The sequence below is a fragment of the Corvus hawaiiensis genome, chromosome 30 (genome assembly GCF_020740725.1).
Source record: "Corvus hawaiiensis isolate bCorHaw1 chromosome 30, bCorHaw1.pri.cur, whole genome shotgun sequence".
Lineage (NCBI taxonomy): Eukaryota > Metazoa > Chordata > Aves > Passeriformes > Corvidae > Corvus > Corvus hawaiiensis.
This window is the reverse complement of record NC_063242.1, coordinates 9,371,519-9,390,069: the sequence shown is the minus strand read 5'-3', so window position 1 is coordinate 9,390,069 and position 18,551 is coordinate 9,371,519. Positions and strand designations below refer to the sequence as shown.

At 37.9% G+C, this 18,551-nt stretch overlaps 1 protein-coding gene across 7 annotated transcripts in view; it reads left to right on the top strand.

Annotated features, from left to right (window-relative positions):
- Window positions 1-18,551, top strand: part of SOCS6 (suppressor of cytokine signaling 6) — a 123,320-nt gene that overhangs the window by 65,762 nt on the left and 39,007 nt on the right. For 6 of the 7 annotated variants that reach the window (XR_007200383.1, XR_007200387.1, XR_007200380.1 and 3 more), the window contains one exon: window positions 16,964-17,114. The gene's annotated coding sequence lies outside the window, so the exon portion shown is untranslated. Of the gene's footprint in view, window positions 1-16,960; window positions 17,115-18,551 lie in introns of all 7 variants that reach the window. The other variant, XR_007200381.1, reaches the window with a different exon arrangement.

Here is an 18,551-nt window from a genome sequence, read left to right as displayed (position 1 = left end):
AATAAACTTTAGTTAGTGCTTTGCTATATTTTTGTTTTCTGGGCAGAGATGCTGTGCTGGTGGTTGGATGGGTTTCTTCCCTGTTTTGTCTCTTTTCTGCTCAAGGGAGTGTCACAGTGGTTTGATCTTCTGGTTTCAAGGATATAAGGCTCCCTAATGCCAGATACTCAAATTCTTTCACGGCTGACTCAGCCCTTCACTCTTTTTAGCAAAATAAACTGCAGTTTTTATGTATGAATTTTGCAGCTGTCACATTAAAACTCCAATGCCTTAACTGTTGGGACACTACAACCTTTTTTTCTTTTCACTGTGTTCTACTGCATGGCTTTTGATATACAGAAAGTTAAGTCATAGTTTAGTTTCAGCACTGGTCAAGCAATATGTGCTTCTCAAAACATGTAGGAAAAAAACCCCCTCTCTTGAAAGGATAAATTTGATAGCATGTTTTAGCAGGTGGGATATGTAAAAAAAGCTAGTATATTATTGGAAACTTTAGAAGAAAGGTAAGAAGCAACAGTGACTGACCTTAAAAGAATCAATTTTTTAACAATCATTTATCAGATAAAACATCAGAAAAGATTAAAATAAAGAACTTTGATTCTTCTGCATAGGATTTTTTAGACTCTTAAAGTCCAAGCTTATTCTGCCCGTCAGGAGTACAGCTAATGAAGGGCTTTCTGAGGACTTTTGCTGTGATCCTTTGGTTTATAAAAGAAGAGTGAAAAAAGAATATTCTTCTTGCTCCAATAGTGATCTTCAGATATTCCTACAATGCCTTGGCTCAAGCTGCTTTGCAGCTGCTGCACAAATTTGACTTGGCATGACTATTAATGATTTGACCTTCATTCTAAGTTTACTTTGTGTTTGCAAAAGCAGTGGGTAGTGATGAGGAATATGACTTCGTTCCTAGTGGCAATTAGGTTGCTTGGTAGCCATAGTGCTACTTACAAGGGGGAAGTCTTGTCTAACCATCAGTAAACTTTGCTCAGAACATTTACAGCATTTATGGACTGTCATTCTTGCTCCCCTTGTGATCCTCCTTTTGTTCTCAGCAAGAGCTGGATCAAAAAATGTCTGTAGTTTGCACCAGTAAATAGCAAATCTAACATGCTCCTTGTGAAAACGAAGGATAGTTTTATGCAGATAAAATAAGACTGCATGTAGTGCAGGATATAGAACGGTGACAAAGTCACCTCATGGCAGCATAATTATCCTTTAAAAGGATGTGCGTATTCCATCGAATCCCTCAGGACTCGCTGCTGTGAAAGAAGAAATGAAAAACAAGAGAAAACAGAACAAACAGACTGGTGTTTTAAAATGGCTTGGAAATTTCTAATTCTCAAAACAGTGAAAAGATCTCACTAAGTGAGACAATGTTACCCTGTGTTTCTGCATACCAGCAGGAAAGACACAGGAAGAGGCAGAGCATCTCAGCTGAGTTACTGTAAAAGATTTTGTGGCTGACATTTTTTATTGTTTTTTATAATGTAATGTAAAAAAAAAAAATTCTTCCTAGTGTCTGTTACGTACAGCTGATCAGCTTGCCCTGGTAGCAGCTGGACAAATGCAATCAATTGCTGTGAGGAACATTTATGTGTGCAGGGCTTTAGCTAAGGTGGACCCTCTCTTTCAATGTGTGGCATTCCTACATGAAGAAGTTTTGAAGTTTCAGTTCCTTCAAGGTGCACAACTTAGTGGTTAAATATTTAATTCTTCTCTTTGCTTTAAAATATGTGTATGCACACACACTTCTGAATTTATAGCTATATCCATATCTATATTGATATACCAGCATCTGTGTATATGTGTATATATATATATAGGTACGTAGGTACATTTGTATATATTTGTACATTTACAATGCAGACACACATAAACAGATAAAGGCTTTAGAGGTTAATATTTTTTGTCTGTTTTTATCCTATTGTAGAGATCTATCTTGTTTTGAAAATTCTTCCATAACATTACTCTGCTTTGAAAATAACAGTATGTGACTACATTTCAGAGCTTACAGAAAATGGACTCTGAAATACAAAGTCAGGAGAGGTGGATGGAATCTTAATCTGCTCTGAGAACATAAGGATGTTTCAGCTGAGAAAAATAATTTGATTTTCCTGTGCTGATGTCTGTCTTTCAAACCAGAGGGTTTTAATGGTTTCTTTTTGCTTTATATAAGCTTGGTTAATGGTTAAAATTTACAGTTCCTCTGCTGTATCTAAGATATACGTCAGTCCTTCGCTGGATCTGGAGCACTGTGTGAAGGTACTCAGGATATATTTTTTGACCTCCAATCTTCTGCCATAGAGTTTCTTACTCAGCCTTTCTGGAAGCTTTTTTCAAATCACTTCCTTATTTTGAAGGTGCTGTGATTATTTTTTATTTTTGAATATCTCTGCCCTGTCTTCAAATTAACCCCTTTAATTTGATCTCCCTTTTATAGAGGTTTAGTGTTTGCCTTTCCATTTTGTCAGAGTGGCACAGTGGAAGAGACACAACTACAGTTTATATAACCGAAAATAATATCCTGTGGGCACTGGGGAACATCTAATGCAGATAGTGCAGTATATAACTGCAGATGAGCTAGTGCGACTATTTTTTAGCTCTAGAAGGAAAGGCTTAGTTCAGATGAGTTTAATTTCCTTAACTTACATTTTTCAAGGAGAGGTCACAAATCTGAGAACATGAGGGAAATGTGATACATGAGGGAAATGCCTGTTTCTCATCTTAACAACTTTGAAATTATCTAACTTCTACTGTATGAGACACCAGGTATCTGCCCATGTTATGATGGCTTCCAGGAGGTCCCTGTGAGGCAGTGGGTGAGTTCATTCCCGGTAAAGTCCTGTCCTGGCTGGGGCGTCCTCAGGAGCATGCTGCTGTTGACACAGCAGTTGCTGGGATTACAGTCCAAGAAACTGAGCTGCCCGTCTCCTTAGAAAGGGACAAATGGTGGTTCCTGGATCATACCTGTTTCCTTTCCTGTTTACATGCTCCCCCACTGTGCTTTGTCACTGCCTTTGACTCTCCTGAGCCTGGTTCCCAGCTCCAGCTATGCCAGCCCTGCGGGTGGTACTGCTCCATGCAGAGGCATGTCTGCCAGCAGCTCCTCCTGAGCCACAGAGGCTTCCTTCCATCGGGCTTGAGGTTTTGCAGAGAAGCTTTTATTTAATGTTCCAGTGGAAGTGCATAGTGAGAGAGAAAGTAGGGAAATGCTCTGAGGAGTGACGTACAGATGCTTGGACAAGGGAGGATGTGGTGGAGGCCACCCTGGGGCTGGAACTTGAAATGTGCCAGATATTCTTGGCAGTGCCATCTTGGTAGATTTTTCTTTTCATCTTAACAAAAAATTATCTGCATTATTGATAAATGATTTCTAGTAATCTGTTAGACAATTTGTATGTTTGAGAGAGAATGTGGGCTCCTCCTCCCACCAAAAAACCCCATGTCCTGAAGCCAAAACATGCCTCCCTCCTCCTCTTCAAAAAAAAAAAAAAACCCACAAAAAAACCCCCTACAGATTTGACCAACATATGTGCAAAGAGGGAAAGAAGAGCACTCCATCTTCTGTGGCATACTTTTCTGACAAGTAAATTTTTTGTGTTTGCTGTTTCCAAAGCTTTTCCTGGTATTTTATTGCATGTTTGAATTGCAAGGCCAAATGAAGTATAGAAGTCCTCTCAGGAGGTTTTCTATATCAACTTTGTCCTAAAATAAGCTTTTTATGTACCACACATCATGGTTAAGATCCAGAGCAAGATATTCCAGACCTTGAAAGGTCTCCCTCTCCACCTCTGGTACTTCCAGGTACCAAAAATTCCTTCAGTTTTCCCTTAACATTTGCACCTTTACCTGTCTGTCAACAGTTTTCAGGCATGTTTTCTGCTGGAAGAGTAGAAAAGGGTAGTGAGAAAAAAATCTAAAGAAACAGCTGAAATCTGTCATAAATATAGCTACAATGACAAATCTGTATATCAAATACTGCTGCATGCAGATAATACATCTGCCTCAATACGTTGGAAAACTGGTACTGAGACCATGGTAGCCGAAGCTGTGACTTATGTGCCTATCCTTGGTAATTGAATATATTTACAATGCTTGGTTTGAAAGACAGGTGTCTGCTAAGGAAGGCAGAAGCCTCCCTTGGAATGGCAGATGCAACCCCCTTCCCTCCGAGTTATTATAATTTTGAAATCAAGGGGCTTTCAGGCAAAGATGTGGAAAATAGGAATAACAGTTCTTTACTATTATATATATATATATATAACCAGTCAAACAAACAGCAATAACTCTGGCAGTAACAGCAAACAATCACAAACCCAGTCCCAGCCTTCTCGGCTGTCGGGCCCTTTCCCCTCGGGTGCAGTTCCGCTCGCAGCCGGCAGGGGCGCTGGCGGCTCCCGGTGAGCAGGGCAGGTGCGATGGTTCCCCCGCGGCTGCAGGGGGCGCTCCGGAGCGAGCTCGGGGAGCACGCGGCTCTGGTGCCCTGGGATCCCGGGAAGGGATGGAACAAAAAAGCTTCACAAACCCCTGGGCAGCTGATCCCAGTGTCTGGCCGGACCCTTGGGAACGGCAGGCTGGAATGGCAGGGACGAGCACAAATCCCAGATGGCAGATGTGATGTATCCAAATGGGGAACCCCCGGAGGTCCAGGCAGGGCGAGCAGGGCTACAACATAGCGAAGGCTGGAAGCAGCAGCGGGGCAGGGCGGCCACGGCCCGGCTCCCAGCAGGGCAGGGAAGGCGGGCCGGGGATCCTGGGGTCTTTCTCCGCAGAAGGAAAAAAAAAAAACAGCCGACAAAAAAACAGCTTCCCTCTCCGGCGTTCGGGGACGGAACTGCCCACACACCCAGGTGAAACAAAAGAGTAGCCAGGTGCACCTCACCCCCAATGGGTAGCTCTTTGTTTTCTTTAACTATCCAGCAATTTGTCCTCCTCCTAGCAACAGTATGGGGGGAAAATTCCTTTAACAGAAAAAAACTAGGAAAACTTCTGAAACCCCAACAAATGCTCATTTCAAATACAGAGCATTAGCAAGAGATTGGTCATGAATGTTTTTCATACCATGATATTACAACAGAATAATTTAACCTGTGAAAAAAAAAGAAAAATAAAATACAACTTTTAACGCCAATCTGCTGAAAAATTTCATAAGATGAAAAAAAATTGTTCCCTTTTTTACCTTTTCACTGCTAAACAAATTATAGTCATATCTGTTTTCTTTTCCAGTGAAATGAAAGTTTGTGGTTTTAAACAAGTTAGGTATCGTAGCAACTTGCTCTGAACTTGTTATCTCTTGTTAATGATGTGGTGAATTCCAGCATATGAGCTCTGTAGAGCTGTTCTAATGAACATCTATTTTTCTATGGAATGGCAGAGAATTAAATTAATTGGGAAATTTTTGTTTGCTGCTATTAAATAAAATTTACTTTAATGAATAGAGGCTTAGTTGTCTGCAGTGAGTAAACAATATAAGTATTTTTCTGTATTACATAAAATTTTCTGCTCTTAAAAAGAATAAAATTTTGAAAATGGAAAATACCAAGAAAATAGGACTCTTTTTTTTCCTCATAAACATAAGGTTCTAGGTCTTATAGGATGTAATTAGACTATACAGATCACTTGACCCCTGATATTTTTCAGTGACAGTTTTTCTTGGAATCAGAAGGTGAAAGATCTAATTTTAATGAGTTTGTATTTGTAAAAGTCTGCACACACACACAAAATCTCCAACTGTCACAACAGCCAGTAATTGGCAGAGAAATGCTTTGATAAAAATGGGAAGACATCCCTGCTGGTTCAAGACAGGTGGACATCAACTTGAATCCAATTTACATCTTAAAATGCATTATAGAAAAGATTTGCATTACATTGCCTAGATGAAAGGGAACTCTTAGTTTGAGAGCCTCATTTACTTTCCCCTCTTCCCTTTCTTTTCTTGCCCAAACACTCAAACTCTCTGTAGAGAAGTTTTAATGAAGATAGCTTGTTCAGCTCCTGTTTGAGGCAGCTATTTACTTGACTAAGGCTCAAATCCGAACTCATGCTGGGCTAAAAAAGAAAGCCCAAACTGATAATTGGGCAAACCTGAAATTGGATAACCTGCTTTAACCTCTGCTTGAATCAAGTGAGTCCATCTTCTATATCGAGTTATTTTTATTTGGTTGCCTGGTCAAGGTCCCTTTCAACACTTAACTGGGATCTAGCAAGAGACATGCAGTGGAATGTACCTGCTCTGAAAGGTACAAGAAATGGCTCTTGATGGACACCTTTGGACTATCTGAGTGATTCCAGTTGTACATTTAGGTGTTTGATCCATATTTAAATTGTTAACTCAGATACAAACTTTTACTCCATCCTAAAGTTTTCTGAGTAGGAGTCGAACACTGTATTAAGTGCAGGAAAAGTAGGTTTACTCCTTTCCAAAATAGATGCTGAAGAAAGGCAGGGAGGGAGTAGGTGGGTAGTCTGAATTTTTGTTCCCATGCAGTTCTTCACCATTTGTTTGTGTCAGGACTGATGGAAAATAAAAGATTGCTCACAGAAGTTTATAATATTTTGTGTGTATATCTTCAGGTACAAATTCCAATCTTGCAATCAGCAGTGTGACGTCTGTAAAGACTACGCCAAATTTATATGTGCACCTCACACTGACATTTCACTATTAAATGTTTGATTCTGAGTTGGCATTCCTTTTTTTAAATAACCTTTCCATTACAGATAAGACTCTGTCTCTTTGAAAAGACAAAGCAATAGATCACCAATATAAATATGGTCCATTGTTTTTAAATGTAACTCTCCTTCTTCCATGAAGCATGCAATTTTCTATTTTGTGAAGTTCCTTTAATCTAATAATCTGTATTACTGCATGTTTTATCTGTTTCTAATTTTGGGGAACTTTTATCTAACTTCAGCATGCATGTGAAATTGAGAATTGAAATGAATGGAGCTACTGAGTACTTTGGGGTGAAATATTCAGCCTCTGAGGCATCTGGATGGCAGTGGCTCTGTTGGGCACAGGGGAAGCTTCTGGCAATTCTCACAGAAGCCACCTCTCATAGCCCCTCCTAGACCAAAACTTTGCCATGCAAACCTAACAGAGCAACCTTGTACTTGAGGAGTTCAGTTGTACTTCCCATATGTTCTTTCCCTGTGTTTGCATAATTATTCATGTGAATGCAAATGGTGAACTAATAAAGACTAGGAAAAGCAAAATTATATTGTGTCATTAATGCTTTATATTTTGTTTCGTCCTTAAAATTTACCTGTCAGTTTTGGACTAACAGGCTGTGCCATTCTGTATTGGCTAGGGGTGTAGAGCACTGGGAAAAGAAAGAAATTGAGAACATTTTTTGGTATCTTTGTTGTGCCTCCGCATGGTAGTATGCCTGTGTCTGCAGTACTCCCTGCTCTGGAATATAATCTCTGGTTTCTTTTGGAATCTGCAGTGAAAAAAGGAGGGGAAAAAAAAGGCTTACTGCTGTCATTTCTGATGTTATAAGGTTACAGGCTACAACCTTGGGATATTTTACAGTAAATTTGATTTTTATTGTTTCGCAAAATGGGACCTGTTTTCTGACAGTCAATAAAACTGCAGGTGATACTGCTCTTATAATAGATGTGAATGGACTATTACTGTTTGCTATAGCAGTTTAACTGCAGGGCAAGCTTATAGGGTTTTTTTTAGAAAAAACACAATCTTTTTTTAGCCACAGGACTATTTCTTTATTTTCATCAAGTTCTCTGGTAATATTGGTGTATACCCACCTGAGCAGGTTTGAAATAAGCAGAAAGTTCTCTGCTTCTGAAGTTCAAAAGAAACTAAAAATTGAAAATCAGTATTGGTGGGCTAAAATGAAGGTGGTTTTAACACAGCAAATAAATAGATAATCCCAAGATTTAAAATCATTTATCAAGGCAAATATTTTGTGAATATTATACAGTAGCAGCAATGTAGAAATCAAGTTCATCTTCTGGGGCTTTCTTTTAAGTCACATTTTCTACTTCTAAAAATCTGAAATACTGATGTGTGGTATTTATACTTTGAATCACAGCACCAGTGAGGTTGGAAGGGAGTCTTCAGCATGCTCTAACCAAATGTTCCTGCTAAAGGCAGGGTTAACTCTTAATTAGCTAATTGCCAAGGGCTGTGTCTGGTTGTATTTTGAATATCTCCAAGCATGGAGACTCCACAACTTCTCTGACAAACCTGTGTTCCAAAAAAGTCATGGTGAAAAAGATTTTTCTTACGTTTAAGTGGAATTTCTCTCTGAGTTGGTGTTTGCTGACATTTTTCCTGTCACTGAGCATCACCAAGAAGTCTGACTTCCTCTTTTCCTCCTCTTCCATCATGAGTACATATATGTATATATACACGTGGGTAAGAATGATGGAGACTTCTCTTAGTCATCTTTGTGGCCCTTTACTGAACACTCTCCAGTATGTTCATGCCTCTTCTGTACTGAGGAGCCTGATATTGGATCCAATATTCCTGATGTGGGCTCATCAGAGCCTTCCCTGATCTGCGGGGAGGCATTTTCCTAACAGACCTAATGTCATTTCTAGCCTTCTTTGCTGAGAGGAGACACTGCTTGTTCATGGTCAGCTCGTGGTCAGGAAGGACCCAGTACTAGTTCTCTGCAAGGCTTCTTGGCAGCTGGTCAACTGCCCGCTGTCTTGTGTGTGAGGCTATTCCTACCCAAGTGCAGGATTTGGTGTTTGTTGAACTTCATGAATTTCCAGTCATCCCATTTTGCAACCTTGCTGAGGTCCCTCTGAATGGCAAGATGGCTCTGGTGTATCAGCCACTCCTCTTGATTTTATATCATTTGCACTGTTCCATCATCCAAATCATTAATGAAGCAGTTACACAGGATTGGCCCAGCAGCAATCCTTGGAGCCTGCAACTAGGGATTTTGTGTCTCTGATCCCAACCCATAGAGCTCAAAAGCTCAGACAGTTTTCAGTCTCTTTCATTGCTCGCTATCTAATCTCTGTTTCCTGTCAGACTTGCTAGTCCTAATGCAGTTCTTCATGGTTATTACTTAGGCTACACTCTGCCCCGTTGTTTAGATCATTAATTGAACAGGATTTGAACCAGTATTGACCCCTGGGATACACTGCTAATTACTGCCCTCCAACTAGTTTGTGTTACGGGTCACCAACCACCATTTCTCTGGGCCTTTCCATTCTATTGGTTTTCCATCTGTCGCACTCTTTGTCTGTCCAGTGAATATCTCATCAGTTTCTCTCTGAAAATCTTATGGCAGACAGGGTCAAAAGCCTTTCTGAAGTCAAAGTACTCAGTATCCTCTGCTCTGTCCTCATTTCCTAAGCTAGTCTTTCACTATGGAAGGTGATCAGTAGATTGGTCAAGCATCACTTTCCAATGATGGTACCATGAAAACTACTCTTGATGAGCTTCTAGTTGATGTGGCTTACAGTATGACTTGCTTCATCACCTTCCAAGGCTCAGGGTTCTCTGGGTCTATTTTACTATCCTTCTTGAAGATAGAAGTATGATTTTCTTTCTTCCTGTCCTCAGGCACCCTTCTCAGTCACAATGATTGTTCCAAGATCACCAAGTGGTCTTGCAATGACAACTTTTCCATGTCAGGATTCTGTGACCTTCAAGTGAAATAAAACCAAAGTTTATCCTCTGAAGTCTTGGAAAATTTTACGGTACCTAATTCTGCAGAATAGTGTGAATTTAATGCATTAGTATACCAGTGACAAAATAATTCACTCCATTCTTTTAGTTTAAGAGAGTTAAAATACTAAATGGTCAGCATATTTATGAAGCTCTGTATCAACACAAACACTTTGCACAGTTTAAGGATAGGCAAGACTAAAGAAAATAGCCATTAATGTTTACTTAATGGTGTTGATATTTCAAGTATTTTAGTAAATTTAATTAATGCCTTCCTATATCTTGTTACATTTTTTGTAAAGTTCTTTTGATCATTAATAGTTGCCCTGTAGATGTCGCTTTTTTTTTTCTTTTTTTTTCTCAAGTATTGATCTATAGTTATTTTTGAAATGCCGGTTTATAAAATGGAATGGTTACTGGTAGAATGGGAATCATTAGAGAAGAGAAATGAAGAAAAAACCAAGAAAAGATGAAAGACATGAAGTGTGTGAAAGAAACAGATTTTGGAGTTTGAGATCTGAAAGCTCAGTAAAGCATGTAAATACCAGTAAATGTCAACTGGCATTGACTTACATTTGTGAATCTCAAATGATGAGCTCATCATCACAAAAGTTTAACACCTCTCTGGTGGCTTGGTCTTGACCTGCAGTTTTCTAAAGTTTTACCTCCTTTATCCTTCCTTTAATTTTTCTTTTTTTGGTGGACTTTTTGTTCATCATTTTGGGATGCTATGATATCTTAACTCTGGGTCTTAAACTGCAACTACAGCACTACTCTGCCTGCAAGCTGCCCTGGTTTTTATCCCCCTGTAGCACATTTTGCCCTCTCTGATAATTATACAAGGAAGGCAACTCTGTAGTCCCTCCACCCTTGATGTATCATTTCTTTATGAAACTCAGTAACTTCTTGTGGTTGTTGATCCGGCAGTCACCTCTTGAAAATTCTCTTTATTCTTTTTCAGCTGCTATGTACTCGCCATATTTTAATAGAACAGGCCCTCTGGCTGGGGAAAAGTTGCCAGTTAAACTTGTGAGACTGATCCACTGTTTTATTATTATTTCTTTCAGACGCTTTTCAGTGTCTTTGATGTTACCCATGCATTTGCATTAAAAGCTGTGAGTGATTTTTTAAAATAAAATCCAATTATCCCCTTTAGTTTCTTTTGAAAAATTAAAGGCTATTTCCAATTTAATTGTGAGTATAAGCATATGGAAGGAAACACACCAGTTACTAATGGAAACGTGGCATTAATAGCGCCAGCAGCAGCAATGAGGGTTAACGAATAACTAATGCTGTGCAGACTTAATTTTAGTAACTTTTGCAGAAGTATTTGGGTCTAAGGAGGAAAACCAGCTTTTTTCAAGGAGCTGTGCTAGGACAATACTAGAGTATCATGTTTATCACAGAGTTTAATATCCCCACATACTTCTTGAGCTGTGTATACATGAGAAAAGAAATGACATTTCCAGGAGATGGCTTCTTCTGCTTTTTAGAGTGATTTTTTTGAGCCTGATCTCTTACAACTTTAGTTCTTCTGTAGTTTCACAAGGAAAAAAAAAAAAAAAGGAGCTTCAGTCTCCGGAACGGTTAAATCATCATGGTCTCAGCTGTGTGTTTTCAAAGCAAGCTTCCTCTCTTCCAACAAATCCTTGATTTTCCTATACTGCTAACAGCAGGAGGCTATGCTTCCACAAATATCAGATTTTCTTTATCTGAAATATAGGACTGGTTTCTTGGTACTGCTGAAGATTTCCTATTGGTTCAAAGAGAAAGGGATGGGTGAATCTCTCTGGTATCTTAAATTTGCGTTGGTATGGACTTGAATTACATTATAAAATTAATTGCACCAGCCAATCACCTGTCCAGGTTGGTTGAGTTATGTATGAATTATAGTAAACTAGTAGGCTTTATTGCCAAAAAGAGGCTGGTTATAAGCAGCAGTGAGATTACACCAGTTTTGTTTGGGACACTTTGAAAGCTGAGCTCATTTAGTCATTGTCACATATCCCACCTGAGACCCATTTATGTTCCTGTTTGAACACAGCAGCTGTAAGCTGAGAAGCCCATCAGGCCTGAAGTACAAATATACGTGTAACATCAATCTGTTGTCTCAGTGGTATAGATGGCAACCCTGCCCTCCCTTCACACCCCTGCTGTTGTTAAGTTTTTGTAAAAAAAATCTTGCAGTGAACCTCAGCATTTTTCCACCACCTCTTTTCTCCTGACACAAACACAAGACCTGTTAACTAACTTGTGCAACAAGTCTATTCTTATTTCAAGATATCAGTAAAACCTTGAAATGGAAAAAGATACTTAATGATTATCACTCAGGAAGTATACTAATGATGGGTCCAGGAATGGCCTTCAGCATCACAGGAAATAAGAGGTGTAAGGAGAGAGACCTTAATTAAACATTTACAGGGAACCTTACCCACAAGATCTATTTTAACAATTTTGATAGACTGATTTCTAATCTGTTAAAATGATCAATTATAAAAGAAAAAGCCCCAAATACAATGCAGTAGAAAGCATCAAACCCCAGAAAATATTGACTTTCATTTCATATCTGGGTAAGATGATACCCTTCTTTATCAGATTTGTAATGGGATTGGTCCACATTGTTATCTGTCCATCATACTATTGTATATAGAATCATAGCGTGGTTAGGTTGGAAGGGACCTTTAAAGCTCATCTAGTCCAAGCCCCCTGCAATAAGCAGGGACATCTGCAACTAGGTCAGGATAATTACAGTTCTGTCCAACCTGACCTCATCTGTCTCACTGTCTAATTAAAAGCTGAAGTTACTGTTCAATATCTATCCTGTATTGCTTCAGCTAAATTAACTTTTCTACCTTACCAGTTTCTCTCTTCTTAATCATACTATTGGTACTTCCTGTATTCATAAGTTCTGATTGTCTTTACATCAATGTCTCTACAGAAATTTCTAAGTGTGAAATATACACGATGATATGCAAAATGTTAAGTTTCCTCCTTTCTTCCATTCTAATTACAAAAACTTTTTACAGAGCTGACCTGAGATGGTTAAAGCTTACTATCAGTTTAGTGAAAGGATCCTGTAGAAAAGCTTCCATGAAATATTAAACATTTCATAAAGTCTTTATTAAAAAGTCTTTATTGAACTCTGCTAAGAAGTTCATCAGTAATTTGACCAGTGGTACTTGTCAGTCCTGCTTTTTTTGTATGGGATGGAAATAATTCTATGTATGTCAGAAACAGTCAGCTTTGCTGTAATCTGTATTAATCTTTTTCTCAAATAGTAGGCCTTTCCAGGGTCAGCAAGAATTCAAAATGGCATAAAATGGCAGTGAGCAAATACTGACAATAAATGAATTTTCAAAACTCTAGATAGGTTTATTGGCCTTTTTCTTCCTCCTTACCTAAATTTGTTGTGCAACTATTATTGCAAAATTTAATGCTTGCAAATCTTGCAGTCCTATTTTGTTAACCACAACACAGAAAACCTGCAGAAATGCTGTAGGGGAGCAACTGAGTTTTGGATGCTGCTGTGAGCCTTGACATTCACACTAGTGTTCCCACAATCTGCTTCGGACTGACTGCTCTGTACCCAGGGGGATTTCCAACTTCTGTAGACTTAGCTGAAGTAGAGTATGTCAGTAGAAGTTTAAAACTATTGTTAGAAAACAAACCAGTTACTTATTGGTACGTGGGCTTAAGCAGAACTGTCCACAATATTCATAAGTATATGGTATAGTTTGGAAGACTGGCTATGATCCAGCTTTATATTTGTTGTGCTAAACTATTTATCATTTATATTGAGGCCTATAGCAATGATTGTTTGGAAGGTACAGAACCCAAATGTATTTTGGAAATGTTTAGATAAAATTCTCTTAACTTCTATGTACAAGAATAATTTAAACAGAAAAACTAAGGAGCAGGAGTTTGGACATAAGCATATAATAATGAATATAATTTATATGAGAGAAAACATTCATATTAATAAGAACAATAAAATGGCAATACACTGATATATTAAGGTTATGTTCTTGAAAAGTAGACAGCCAGTATCCTTGTAAGACCTTTTGAACTGTATTTTAAGGTACCTACAAAGTCTGTATGTAACAGCATATCATCACCTGTGATACAGTATGATGAATGATGTAAGCATGGTCCCAATCGCTAGAAAGAAATGTCAGATCTTATGTAAATTATCTAACCAGTGCACATATTTTCAAACCTGGGGATGAAAGGAAAAAAGATTTCTCAAATGCGAATCTGTCTATCTTAGAAGTGAGCTTAGGTGTAACAGTCCATTTACTACTCCTCAGATGGGGTGGTGAGCATTTCAGCTAATCCAGCTATCTTGTGACACTTCTTTAATCTTAGGAGTGCATACTTTTTATGGTGCCAAGATACAGTATTTCCTATATGAAATTTAGAGAGTAATGTGAAAATCATGGTTTTGTTAAATTAATTTAATTATTTATGGCAAAGCAGTTAAAGAACAGACAGTTAACATATCTTAGTGCCAGAGCAAGTAGATTAAAGGAGACACTTTAATTGAACAAAATAGAGGTAAATATGCATTCTGCAGGAAAAGAGATTACATATAGCTCAGATATCAGGCACACAACAATTTCAGTTTAGAATAGGCATTGATAACTTTGTTGGATAGATTTCTCAAAAAATGGTATTTAGTCATTACAGGTAAAAGTTAGTGGAAAAATCCTTGGTAATTTGATTGTTAAATTTAACAGTTTGTTGATGCAGATATTTCACATATTCTTCAGTTTTCCCATACTCTGGGCTACAGAGTTGAATTTTGCCTGTATTAATGCATGAGATGGAAGCAAGGTTGAAGCTGGCATTTGTGCTTCAATGCTTTGCTTATTAGGAAAAGGCACTCAGTTAATGCAACCTGAAAATGAACCAAACATTTTCAAAATTATTCGGAAAAGGGTTATTGTTTTTAAGAAGGAAAAAAATGTACGTAAGACTGAGAAATATCTGTTTTCCCTCCATCTGGAGATAAGATAAAACAAAAATATTCATATTTCCTTTAGTAAAGATACAACCTTGTAATAAAAGTACTGTGCACTTTGGAGTTATGTTTTAGTAGTGCCTAAGTAGTGCTGCGAGCCTCAGACCACGTATAAATTGGAGCAGATGAAAGTGAAAAGCAATGTCCCTTCCATCTGTTCTGCAGGACAGACAGTGTGTTGCTGGGTTTCAGGTGTACTCTCTTTCTTCATGGTGTCATCTCTTTTTGTACAACGGGAGGCTGAGCTCTCAGAAAATTTTTTTGCATTGTAGGTCCTTTATGTTGTCTAGTGAAGGTGACCTATTTTCCAGCCCTTTAGACTGCATTTTCTTTTCTCACTTCATTGTGAATGCTTCTCACTGTTCTCCAACAATGATTTCAGTCCTCTGTGAGAGGTTTAAAACTTCAGACTCAGTGCTAAGTGTGAGTATTTTTATTTGTCTCATCACAGTTTTGCCTCACAGAGGCAAGTTGCTACAATGTCTGAGAAAACAAGGAATCCATAAAAAGTATCTGGTGTTCTTTCAGTGAAGTAAAAATAACATAATATAAAATGAATGATCAAAATTAGGAAATGGATGAATCATGGAGAAAACTTGTGATTAAAAAAAATTAATGAATTAACATTTGGAAGAATTAGCTTATTAGTATGACTACTGTTTCATATATTGAAGCCAAATAAGCACAAAGTAGCACAGTGAATGTTTGACTTACATACCTCATCAGTCTGTTGAAAACAACAGATACACGCTTCAGAATTAGTAGAATAGTGGGTCTTGAAGGAATGGCAAGAAATAAATAGTGGGATTATGCTCAATGAACACTAAAATTTGCTTCCCATCATCAGCTGGTTGAAGCTAGCTCAGCTGGGGGGTGTTGGAGTCATTGCTTTGATTGCAGACGAAGAGCTGACATTTGACTTTAGTGGTTAAAATACAGTCAGTACAGCAGCACCATGCTCTGAAATTTCAGATGAAATGTATTATGGCAAATGCCACTAACTGTAGTGCTTTAAATGACTTTAAGCACCATTTCCTCTCTGCTATTATATGCTGCTACGAATCTGAGAGGCAGTGACCCACCTTTGCATGCATCTGTGATTGATTCTTTGTAACCCTGTTCTGTACAACTGGGATCACTTGTGATTTGCTACTACCTGAAGGATGTTCAGATGAATGTCTGAATCATCAGTGTGAATGTTCGAATCGGCAGCAAATGAGATGTAATTTAAATAGTGGTGGTATGGAACACTACGCATCGAAAGAAGTCACAGTCGTAAGCAACTTGAGCATCTCACCTAAAGTACCTAAGCAAGCTGTGAAGGAAAAAGGGTGTTAAAATATTTTCTCACCAGGTTGCTTCTGAAGATGCTGAAACAAGCTGCTCTTCTAACAGGAAGGAAGAATATTTATTTTCTGGAAAAAATAGATAGTGAAAGCATTTAATCACTGCGTTGACTTGAAATTGATTTGAAGATAAAATGACATTTGAATGAACCAAACTGCTACCTGATCCAACATCTAAACCAAGATACTTCCTTTAACTGAAGTGATGAAAGCATTTTTTACCCATTATCATGAGAAAAAGCTTTTCAACACAGTTGTCAGAACTAAGAGGTCTGTCTTACGAATGTGTACTCAGGCTCTGATCCAGTAGAGAAGTATGCTGCAATATGCCAAAAATACAAGGGCTTTACTATCAGCAATAGAATTTCTGCAACTTCTGATTGACACATCACTAAAATCTAGCAGCAAATAGTCCTGTAAGTTATGTAGAAACAATTGTGTGTCAAATGACCTAGTCTATTAAATTTTTTAATTTTCCCTTACACATTTTTAGTAATTTCTAAGTATATAGTACAGCACCCATCTGGATCTCCTATGTGGAATCCCACTGGACTAAATTATACTTATGAGGACCTTGGAAGTAATGTTGAGTTCAGAATTTGTGCAATAATATTCCAGGAAAATGTAATTTTCACAGCTGCGGAAAAAGGAAGCAGAAAGCAAATGCTATTATTTGCTGTATTTCTCTTTGGAAAGTCACAGATGATCTCTGGGAATTTATCCAGTGCATCTATACTGACAACAAGTACCAACTGCAATAGGCCAGAAATATAACTCTTTTACACAATTAGCCTGGTAAGAAACAGTAGGAAAAAGAACATTTTAAAAGAAAATAACAAGCTGCCTTGAGATAAGTGATTTTAAATTGACCATAATACTTTTTCTCTCTCATACCATAATTTTTTTTTATCTGTTGTCTTTTTATTATTATTATTATTATTTTTCTAGCAGACAAACAACCCCTTTGAACAAAGCTTTCTGAAGCATCATTCCAGCTATAAAGGGATGGAGAAGAAAGACCTTGATCTTTGACTGCATGGTAAGAGATGCACCAAACTCCACGCAGGAGTGAAATCCTGCTGGGATCACCACTGGAATTCAGGTATAACTAACTAGAAAACATTATGTGTTATGTTTATTTTACATTATCTCTTCTGTTTGCATATGCTGAAGATGTCTAAAGACATCGTACTCTTGACATGCCCATGACAAAGTTGCTAACAAATTTGGCTTCCTGATGGGAAGTCACCCAAGCCTGAAATGTGCCACCTGCCCCTTCCCCTCCACACACTGGGCATTCTCAGGCCACGTTTGTTTTGTTACTTTTAAACTCTTTCAAGTTTAGAAAATTCATAATTTTGGCTAGATTTCTGTTTGACTTTGGGAACAATGAGATAAGACAGAAGTGGCAGATGACATATTTTAGTTCTGACTGCCTCAGTGTAATGGAAGGGTTTTCTCTGAAAATCTGACTACTCCAACCATGCTCTCAATGCTCTACAGTATTAAAAAATAATTTTCTCTTATTTCTAGGGTATCCTGGGCCATTCTCTTTACATTTCTGTGTTTAGAGAGTCTTTATTTTACTAGTGCCAGAAATATTTGGTTTTACCAACAATCTAACACAGAGCATAAAATTGTATACTTCAGCCCACAGAAATGACACTTACATTAAACAATGTATTTATTGTACAGACTTCTAATAAACAGACACGAAAAAACCCACCAACAAACCTCTCTATTTTTATGCATCTTAACTCTTTTATGTGATGGGTGAAATATAGCCTATGTCCTTAGAAAAGACAATATTTAGAAAAGGAACAGGATTCCACCTCGTGCACTAGACCTCTGGAAATGCAATAGATGCCTGTGCTACTGTGCTGATACAGAATATAATCAGATATAGTCAGATCTGATGATAATTTCTCTTCAAGTATTCTTGAATTTTTTGGATTTCCTACCTCCCTTGAAGTATTGCTAGGTTATTCCACTCTTCCAGATGACTTTTCAGATCTGAGGTTGAGTTTCTGTTCAGACATGAGAGCTAGCCTGTGCAAAGTAGCCTGTTTTGCAAGACTTAAGCCAGTAGTGGGAATAAAACATTATTTAGTCAGAGCAAGATTTTTAAGTACATATTATATTGCAAATAAATGCACTTAAAGATGTATAACAAAGCATGAAACATTCCCGTTTCTTTGTTTACTTTTGTGCCAAAAGGTAATTGCCTGTCAGATTTTGAACTTGTTTGGCATCAGATCGAAAAACAGTTCCAGTTCTTTAACTCTGTTTTGCTGTAATATAAAGCAGAAATAAACAAAAATAATTACCTTATCACTGTGATAAGCTTCAATACAAATTGGGCCCAAACCAGAGTGTACAAGAACTCATTTGGTTTCACTGACTTGCAGCACAGGATGTGTTTTCATAGGGGATTGAAGGCAACAAGCAGGGACTGCAACTCCATAAATTGTCTTATCAAGAATCTTTTGAGATCTTTCACACTGTCTCAGAGCTCAGTCACTTACATATATTTTCAGTA